This window comes from Phalacrocorax aristotelis, unplaced genomic scaffold (genome assembly GCF_949628215.1).
Source record: "Phalacrocorax aristotelis unplaced genomic scaffold, bGulAri2.1 scaffold_39, whole genome shotgun sequence".
In the NCBI taxonomy this organism is placed as follows: Eukaryota; Metazoa; Chordata; class Aves; order Suliformes; family Phalacrocoracidae; genus Phalacrocorax; species Phalacrocorax aristotelis.
Window position 1 is genome coordinate 927,205 of NW_027441109.1, and position 9,101 is coordinate 936,305.

General features: G+C 56.8%; 1 long non-coding RNA gene across 4 annotated transcripts; it reads left to right on the forward strand.

The window, feature by feature from the left end:
• The first annotated feature begins 3,310 nt into the window (after nt 1–3,310).
• LOC142050874 (uncharacterized) lies at nt 3,311–6,230 on the forward strand. 4 transcript variants are annotated; one of them, XR_012658181.1, is made up of 3 exons: nt 3,311–3,446; nt 3,719–4,102; nt 5,935–6,230. It is a non-coding gene; the product is annotated as an uncharacterized LOC142050874 (long non-coding RNA). The 4 variants fall into 4 exon arrangements; XR_012658180.1 differs by having other exon boundaries at nt 3,312–3,446; nt 3,719–4,059; nt 5,935–6,226; XR_012658182.1 differs by lacking the exon at nt 5,935–6,230 and adding an exon at nt 5,228–5,347 and having other exon boundaries at nt 3,312–3,446; nt 3,719–4,059.
• Nucleotides 6,231–9,101: the final 2,871 nt, after the last annotated feature.

Here is a 9,101-nt window from a genome sequence, read left to right on the forward strand (position 1 = left end):
ACTAGGATGTACAGGCTTGTACTGGGTTGTACCGGGTGGAACTGGCAGGGATTTGGGATGTACCAGGATCTACTGGGATGTACTGGGATGTACTGGGAGGTAACTGTTATGTACTGGGAAGGAACTGGGAGGGAACTGGGATGTACTGGGATGGAACTGGGATGTACTGGGAGTGAACTGGTATGTAGTAGGATGTACTGGGTGGGAACTGGGATGTACCAGGATGTACTGGGATGTACTGGGAGGGAACTGGTATGTACTGGGAGGGAACTGGGATGTAGTGGGAGGGAACTGGGAGGGAACTGGGATTTACTGGGAGGGAACTGGGATGTACTGGGACATACTGGGAGGGAACTGGGATGTACTGGGAGGGGATTGGGACGGACTGGGAGGGAACTGGGATGTACTGGGAGGGAACTGGGACGTACTGTGAGGACACTGGGATGTACTGGTATGTACTGGGAGGGAAGTGTTATGTACTGAGGGGAACTGGGACGTACTGGGATGTGCTGGGAGGGAACTGTGAAGTACTGGGGTGTACTTAGCAGGAACTGGGAGGGAACTGGGATGTAGTGTGATGTACTGGGAGGGAACTGGCATGTACTGGGATGTACTGGAATGGAACTGGGAGTGAACTGTGTGTGAACTGTGAGGGAACTGGGATGTACTGGGAGGGAACTGGCATGTACTGGGATGTACTGGAATGGAACTGGTAGTGAACTGTGTGTGTACTGTGAGGGAACTGAGATGTACTGGAGGGACCTGGGATGTACTGGGATATACTGGAGGGAACTGGAATGGACTAAGAGGGAACTGGGACGTACTGGGAGGGAACTAGGACGCACTGGTAGGGAACTGGGACGGAACTGGGATGTACTGGGACGTACTGGGAGGGAACTGGGACGTACTGGGAGGTAACTGTTGTGTACTGGGAGTGAACTGGGAGGGAACTGGTATGTAGTAGGATGTACTGGGAGGGAACTGGGATGTACTGGGACGGAGTGGGAGGGAACTGGGATGTACTGGGATGGAACTTTGAAGTACTGGGATGTACTTAGAGGAAACTTGGAGGCAACTGGCATGTACTGGGATGTACTGGAATGGAACTGGGAGTGAACTGTGTGTGAACTGTGAGGGAACTGGGATGTACTGGGAGGGAACTGGGACGGACTGGGAGGGAACTGGGACGGACTGGGAGGGAAATGGGATGTACTGGGCTGCACTGGTAGGGAACTGGGATGTACTGGGAGGAAACTGGAATGTCCCAGTTGACACCCACTTCCCTCCCAGTGCCTCCCAGTATATTCCAGTTTCCACCCAGTATATCCCAGTTTCCTCCCAGTACATCCCAGTAAATTCCTATTTGCTCCCAGTACATCCCAGTACATCGCAGTACATTCCAGTTCCGTTCCTGTACATCCCAATACATCCCCGTTCCATGCCAGTACATCCCAGTTCCCTACCAGTTCATCCCCATACATCCCAATTCCCTCCCGGTTCACTACCACTTCTTTCCCAGTTCCGTCCCATTACATCCCAGTTCCGTCCCATTACATCCCAGTACATCCCAGTTCCCTCCCAGTACATCCCAGGTCCCTCCCAGTACTGGGAGGGACCTGGGATGTACTGGGAGGCACTACAATGTGCGGGGATGCACAGGGATGTACCGTGGAGGAACTAGGATGTACAGGCTTGTACTGGGTTGTACCGGGTGGAACTGGCAGGGATTTGGGATGTACCAGGATCTACTGGGATGTACTGGGAGGTAACTGTTATGTAGTGGGAAGGAACTGGGAGGGAACTGGGATGTACTGGTAGGGAACTGGGATGTACTGTGAGGGAACTGGGACGTAGTGTGAGGACACTGGGATGTACTGTTATGTACGGGGAGGGAAGTGTTATGTACTGAGGGGAACTGGGACGTACTGGGATGTGCTGGGAGGGAACTGTGAAGTACTGGGATGTACTTAGAGGGGACTGGGATGTACTGGGAGGGAACTGTGAAGTACTGGGATGTACTGGGATGGAACTGGGATGGAACTGGGATGGAACTGGGAGGGAACTGGTATGTAGTAGGATGTACTGGTTGGGAACTGGGATGTACCAGGATGTACTGGGATGTACTGGGAGGGAACTGGTATGTACTGGGAGGGAACTGGGATGTACTGGGATGTACTGGGAGGGAACTGGGATGTACTGTGAGGGAACTGGGATGTACTGGGACATACTGGCAGGGAACTGGGATGTACTGGGAGGGAATCGGGATGTAATGGGAGGGAACTGGGATGTATTGGGAGGGAAGTGTTATGTACCAAGGGGGAACTGGGACATACTGGGATGTAGTGGGAGTGAACTGTGAAGTACTGGGATGTACTGTGAGGGAACTGGGATGTACTGGGAGGGAACTTTGAAGTACTGGGATGTACTTAGAGGAAACTGGGAGGCAACTGGCATGTACTGGGATGTACTGGAATGGAACTGGGAGTGAACTGTGTGTGAACTGGGAGGGAACTGGGATGTACTGTGAGGGAACTGGGATGTACTGGGACGGACTGGGAAGGAACTGGGACGGACTGGGAGGGATCTGGGATGTACTGGGCTGCACTGGTAGGCAACTGGGATGTACTGGGAGGGAACTGGGATGTACTGGGCGTCGCTGGGAGGGAGCTGGGATGTACTGGGATCCATACTGTGTGGCATGTTGGTCATTACTGGGACGCACTGGTCTATACGCGCGGGCTGATATCTGACCCCTCTGGCCCCACCCACCTTTGCGACAGGCCCCGCCCCCTGGCGAGGGCCTGGTGGGGTGGGGCCGTGCTCGTGTGCTCCCCAGCATCCCCAGTTAGCAACAGGTCCCACCCCCTGGTGACAGCCTGGGGGTGTTGCTGGTGCTGCCTGGCCCCACCCTCCATAGCAACAGGCCCTGCCCTTGGTGATGGCTCCAGGGGCATTGCCAGCGTCCCTTTGGACACACCCCCTTAGTGACAGGCCCCACCCCCCGGCAACGGCCCGGGGGTCGGTGCCGGCTCTCTCCCCTTAGCGACAGGCCCCACCCCCCGGCAACGGCCCGGGGGGCGGTGCCGGCTCTCTCCCCTTAGCGACAGGCCCCACCCCCCGGCAACAGCCCGAGCCTGTGTTTGCTCCGCTCGGGGGGCTCGGTTTGGGTGTTTTCTCTCCCCCCTCCCTCCCGTGCCGGGAACTCCAGGCGGCTCTCGTACGGCTCCCGGGGCCTTCACCCCCCGGGGGGCTCGGCCCGCCCCTTTCGCGGGGCGCTGTGGGAAGGGCGGGGGCGGGGCCCGGGGGTGGAAGAGCCCCGGCTCTGGCCCTGGGCTTCTCTGGCGTCGGTGCTCCCGTGTTCCCTCGGGCGGTCGCAGCTTTGGGGCTGTCTCAGCCCCCCGGGCAGGCGTGCTCTGGCGTTTAGAGAAGCGGAGGCGTTGCCTGAGGTAAGGATTCCAGAGCTTGGCACTCTTTGGCGGCATCTGTACTAGAAAGGTCCCTTGTGGCCTGCTTTGCTTTTTTTCTCCCAGGATGCTGTTTTGGGCGCTGAGGGGGCGGTGAGACGGGTTAGTGGTATGGTGTTCTGTTTGGGGTTTGGTTTTTGCTTTGCTGTTTTTTTTCCCCTCGTGAGATCATTTTATTGTGCTGCTGCAATTCCTGTCTTTACTGAACCCGGAACCTTGGGGGTTTTCACTAGTTGTGCCGTTCACTGTTTCAGGTGTTGCCTTGGCCTCTCAACAGCCGTGGCACAACCTGCAGCGATGCTGCCTCTCCAGGCCCCCGCAGGCCCCGCTTTCTTGTCCAGCCAGGCGGGAAAGCGTGGTTGTTGCAGAAACAGCTACACCCTGCGACTCCTCCTCAGGTTGTTGGCTCGGCCCCAACAGCGTACAGGCTGCTGAGGTCACCGCCTCCGCGCGGGACGCAGGCGGCCCGGAGAGCTTTACCCCGCGCCATTTCCGTCCCCTCTGGGCAGCAGCGGAGCTGCCGCCGCTTCAGGCGGCCGCTTTCTCGAGGGCGAGGAGCTGGGATGACAACGGGCCGCTGCAGACTCTGGTCAGGGTAAGAGGCTGTTCCCTGGGGAGCCGGCGCAGGGGGAGCGGAGGTACGCACGGGCACTTGTCGGTGCCCCTGGCCGGTAAAGGGAAGGTTAAATTGTTAGAGTGCAAATAAATACATATTATTTAGGGAGGAGTCGTGACTAAATTTAATCACACCTATTACTGAACAAACCAGGCAGTCATTATTCCTAATCTGTAGTTAAAAAAAATAAAGGCAGTCCTTTTTTATGCCATAAATAGAGTTGCGAGTCATTAATAGCTCAATCTAAATACAGCCGTTACTAAATCAACTGCAGGCATTAATGACTCCTGATCAGAAACAAAATAAGGAAATTTTCGAATCTAGAATGAAAATCGACCCGGAAAGCTAAATTGGGAGCGGGTAGTACTGAAATTGTAACAGGGCTGTTAGAAAGTTCAGAGGCAGCGACAGCTCCTGCTTCCAACCCAAGCAGTAAACGAAGCTTTAGGTTCTTAAATGAAGAGAAATAAAGGTGAGCTGTTAAACAGTGGCTGGGGTCAAGCGTAGCTATTAAGAAAATTTGCAGGTACGGGTGATTCCTGAGCAGAACTAACAATTCCAGAAGATTTAGATTTAAAAACTACAGAGCTAATGGAGTGCCACAACCGCCCGGATGTAACTGCAGCCGCTTTGGGGGAATGCCCCAGCCCCCCCAGCCACCGCTATTAATTACTGCCAAGGAGAGCGAAAGTGAAAGTAGAAGCAGTGCAGGTGAAGTGTGAGCAGTACGCTTTTTCCTAAGTCATCTCTTCGTGTCAGGAGAGGAAAGAAAATGGAAAGAAGATGTTTGCAGGGGGTCTGTGCTGGGTTACCTGCGCGTCTCTTCCGTGCGTCCTTGAGGAGACATTTAGCTCCTGTTGGGCGCTCGCAGGTGGAGACAGGGCGAGCTGGAGGCGGGATCGGTGCCGGCCCTGAAAAAGGGATGGGCAACGAGCTGAGAGAAGAGGGGGCAAGGGCTGAAAAAGGGTCACCGGTTCTGCAGGGAAGGCAGCGGGATGTGACTCGGCAACCGCTCTGACGAGCGCAGGGTCATTCGCTGCGATGAAGTCAGGGTCTGCGGCTGGCCCGGAGAGGCAGCAGAAATCCCAAACTCTTTGCAGGGGTACCGGCCAGATTAGGGCAACACCTGAACAGTAAAACCATTTAGGGGAAGCAGAGCTGGGCTGCACCGCGTGGCCAACCTCCCTCTTCTCCGTGAGTCCCAAAGGGGCAGCTCCAAGAATGTGCTGAGAATTCATCCCTTGCGCTAAAAATGAGACGCAAGTAGCACCCACCCGTGAATTTTATTTTCTCTCTCGCTCTGCGGCTCCTGCCTGCTTGTCTCTCCTCAGTGCTCACCTGCACCCGTGCTCGGATGGGGCAGCTGAGGGAAGGTGCTGCCATCTCCCCAGCCCCGGCGGACCGCCCCTCAGCTGTGTCCTCTGTCAGGGAGCGTCGTCATCTCTCCTGCCTCCCAGAGCGTGTCCTGTAGTGGCAGACGCGCGGGCTTTTCCCTGCACGCGCATACGGGAAGGGAAGCACAGTGAGAGCTGGGCTTGTCAAAGAGTAATGGGGGTGGTGGGAAGCGTAGCTAGAACCGGAGAGCTACAGCGCAAAAGCGAAGCGGACGGGACACAAAAGTAAAATGGTGCACAGGAATGCTGAGGAGAGAACTCCCGCAGCACACAGGAAATCAGTGTCAGAATCTATTGTCTTCTGACTGCCAAATTAAAAATAATGGCACGCTTTGCAACGCTAAGCTCGCTCTAATCGTCTGAACTGTTTCTTTCCAACCCCCACCGCCCCCAGCACACCGCTCAGCCTCCTCAGCCTGAAATGCCTTGTTTTCCTTCTTTTTTTTTTTTTTTATGACAGGGCAACTTCTGTTCCCGAGGTGGTGCCTACGGTACAGCTATCTCTTCGAAGACAGTTTGGTTTAGGTCAGAGAATGTTGAGCCTGGACTGAATCAGCCTCTGTTTCTATTTCTGGAAATCGTCGGTCCTGTGCATCAAGCCCGGAAAAAAGGAAATATGAACCAAAGGACGTGGGGCCTGCAGGGCTAGGAAGTTATTTGAGAAGAGGTTCAGTGGGGAAATGACTCTTTGTCTGTGGGGCGTCCAGGCAAGCAACCCAGCTGCTAGAAAGCGGCGCTGTCCCCAGGATGGCCTCGGCGGTCCCGTTGGAGTCGGGGCAACAAGGACAAGGCAGGGTGAAGCATCTGGCCTGCCGTGTGGAACGTGACTGTACAAAGCACGTGTGATGCACTGCAAGTTCATTTGTTTAAACTGTGAGTTAAAGAAGGTGTGCGGTTGCTTTGTAAACAGCCGACGCTCTAAAGCTACACCCATCTAATTGCTAGCTGTATTAAATCTATCGTATTGCTGTTTCTGCATTAAAAAATAAAAAAGAAAAAAACCAACACACCTATGTAAGCACTTCTAAGTACAACGGAAAACCACTGTTTAACGCGTGGCATGTGTGGGTTGTTTTTTTGGGGTGGGAGGGTGGGGTGTATGACAAAAACCTGCGAGAGACACACGCACATATGCACATGTCATGTTTAGCGCTCACCTAAACCCAAAAAAGAAAATCCACTCTTTATTTTGCAGCATTGGCATTAGCTTCCAGCGCACAGCCTGAGCGCGCACCTCTGCTCTCACCGTCTGCTCCCTCTTCAACCGTGTGTGGCTGTCATCAGCTTGCACAGGCTTTGCTCGTGCAAGTTTCCGCGACAGCTTACGAGAAGGCAGGGAAACCAACCCAGCAAGACGCGTAGTGCCTTCCTCTATGGGCTCCGTCCAGCCTTTGTTAAAATGAGCAGAAAAGAAATCTGCTGCTGCCTTTACCCTGACTGACTCTTACAGAGAGCATCTGACTTGACCCGCAGCAAAGTGATGCCCCAGGCAGCAGCACGTATTGGCGCGGACCGCGGTTTCACCCACCTGTTTTACTGCGCCGGTCCTTTCCCACGGCCGATGCCGCAGATGTGGCGCGCCCCACCCCCAAACCTCTTTACGAGGGTTCCCTGGGCTCTGCAAGTCGCCTGCTGGACGTGTTGCTGATTCAGGCACGGGCAAAGTCAGCTTCTTCGCTGGCCTCGGGCCAGGGCAGCCACGTACTCGAGGGAAACTCAGAATATCTCCAGCGAGATCTCACCGGGAGGCTGGGACCTCGTCAGTAGGGGAGAAAGCCAAGCGACTGACACTGAAAGGGAGCTCTTTGCTAGGCTGTAGATCGTAAAGTTAACAAAGAAAACAAACCTGCCTTTTTAAAAATGCCCTCTTTTGAGTCTGCCACATTTGATACGGATTTTTTAAATTGCAGGGTATATCTCCTACAGGCCTCATGCAAAGGGAAGTGAGTACCTCTGGCTCTCAGGACAAGGGGGTCCCTCAGGAGCCCAGGTGCTCACGCCAGCCGGCATCTGGCACAGCACAGGGCAGGAGCTTTGGCAGTAGTACGTGAGCTGAGAATGAGAGTTAGGCAGCACTGCGCGCTTCTCCTGTGAGCCGCCGAGGCTCGCGCGCTGTACCTTCCACAAATAAAAGGCCAGAAGAGTCAGCATTTCTGCTAGTTCCAGCCTCATCCGTACCCTCGTCGGTGTAGCTGTAAGCAAGTGTCCCGTAGCGACTGGGAGCGTGGCAGCTGGGCTTCCTGCGCTGCCTTAGGTTGTGCCCTTGGAGAGACCCTTCTCCGAGCCCCGTGAGCCCCGGGGTGGGTGGGCTGCGGTGCCGTTCAACGCTGAATAGGCACGAAGGCCTGTAAACAAAAGGTATTTATATCGCACCCATACCCGGCAGCCAACCGCCGCTTTATTTACGTATTCTGCACCTCCTGCCGACGCTTTTAAACTTAGCCGATATTGCCGCAGTTTTCACTGACGGGGCAGGGGGCTGCCACGCTGCAGGGGGAGTGTCTGGGTGTCTCCCACGGACACAGACGTCCTCAGCTGGGTAGGGACAGGGTGAGAGCTGGAACAACTCTGCTGACATGTAAGGGCCGTCCCAGGGCAAGGCTCCTGGGTCTGGGGGCTGAAAGGCGAGCCGCGCTGGGTGGTTGGTGTGGGAGTTGTGGAGCAAGTAGGGGGAAAAAAAACCAACAAGAAAAAACCATCCAAATGTTTCACAGCAGGTAGAAAGCTAGGCAGAAAGCAAACTGAATGCTGTAAAGACAAAAGCCGAAAGCCGGCTATGGACTGTACGAAGAGTCAGTGCCACGGAAGGAGGTTATTTCTTCAACTGACCATAGGAGGCTTTTTGTGAGAAAACACAACACCTTTCTGCTACGGCGCGGTACCGCAGCAGTAATGGGCCAGAGCGTGCGAGCGCCTTTGGCAGGATCGGTAACGGCCGGGGCACGGCCGACCGGCCAGCCCACCTTCCGCACAAGGAAAACACCATTCCCCTGGAACGCCACGCAGACCCAGGACGGGTAAGGCGGAGGCCGAGCCCAGGCGCCCCCATTGCCAAGGACCACCTTGGCCTTGCAGCGTCTCACGCTTCGGGGTGTTTTGCAGGCCGTGGCTAAGCTCAGGCCCCCTGCTAGTGGCTGCCCCCGGTCGCCCGGCGCCGGTCGGGCCCCAGCCCCCAGCGCGGTGCGGCGCAGGGCAGTGACCCAGCAGGGCGGCCCCCCGGGCCCCAGCCCCCCCCCCCCGCCTGCGGCCAGGCCCCGCGGCCGCCGGCCTCTTCCTCCTCTGCCCGCTCCCGTCGCAGACGGCTCGGTATGTGTCACGAGCGGCAGCCCCGTTCAGCAGCTCTCGGAGGGCGCGCGGCTCTGCCCGGCCGTGACCGGGGCCCGCAGGGGTTTCCCGCTCGCCCCGAGAAGGCGCTGGCCCCGAGCCGGGGCGTCCCGCCCCGCCCCGCCCGGCCCTCGGCGCCCTCGCGAGCTGAGCGCGGCCCGGCCAGCAGGGGGCGCTGGCGCTCACCGGCTGGGCGCGGGGGCGGTCCGGCGCGGGGGCGGGGCCGGTGGGGGCCGCTCCTTCCGGCCGCCCTTTAAGGGCCGCCCCGCGGGGCTCGGGCTTCCGGTGGCGCGTGCGCGGCGC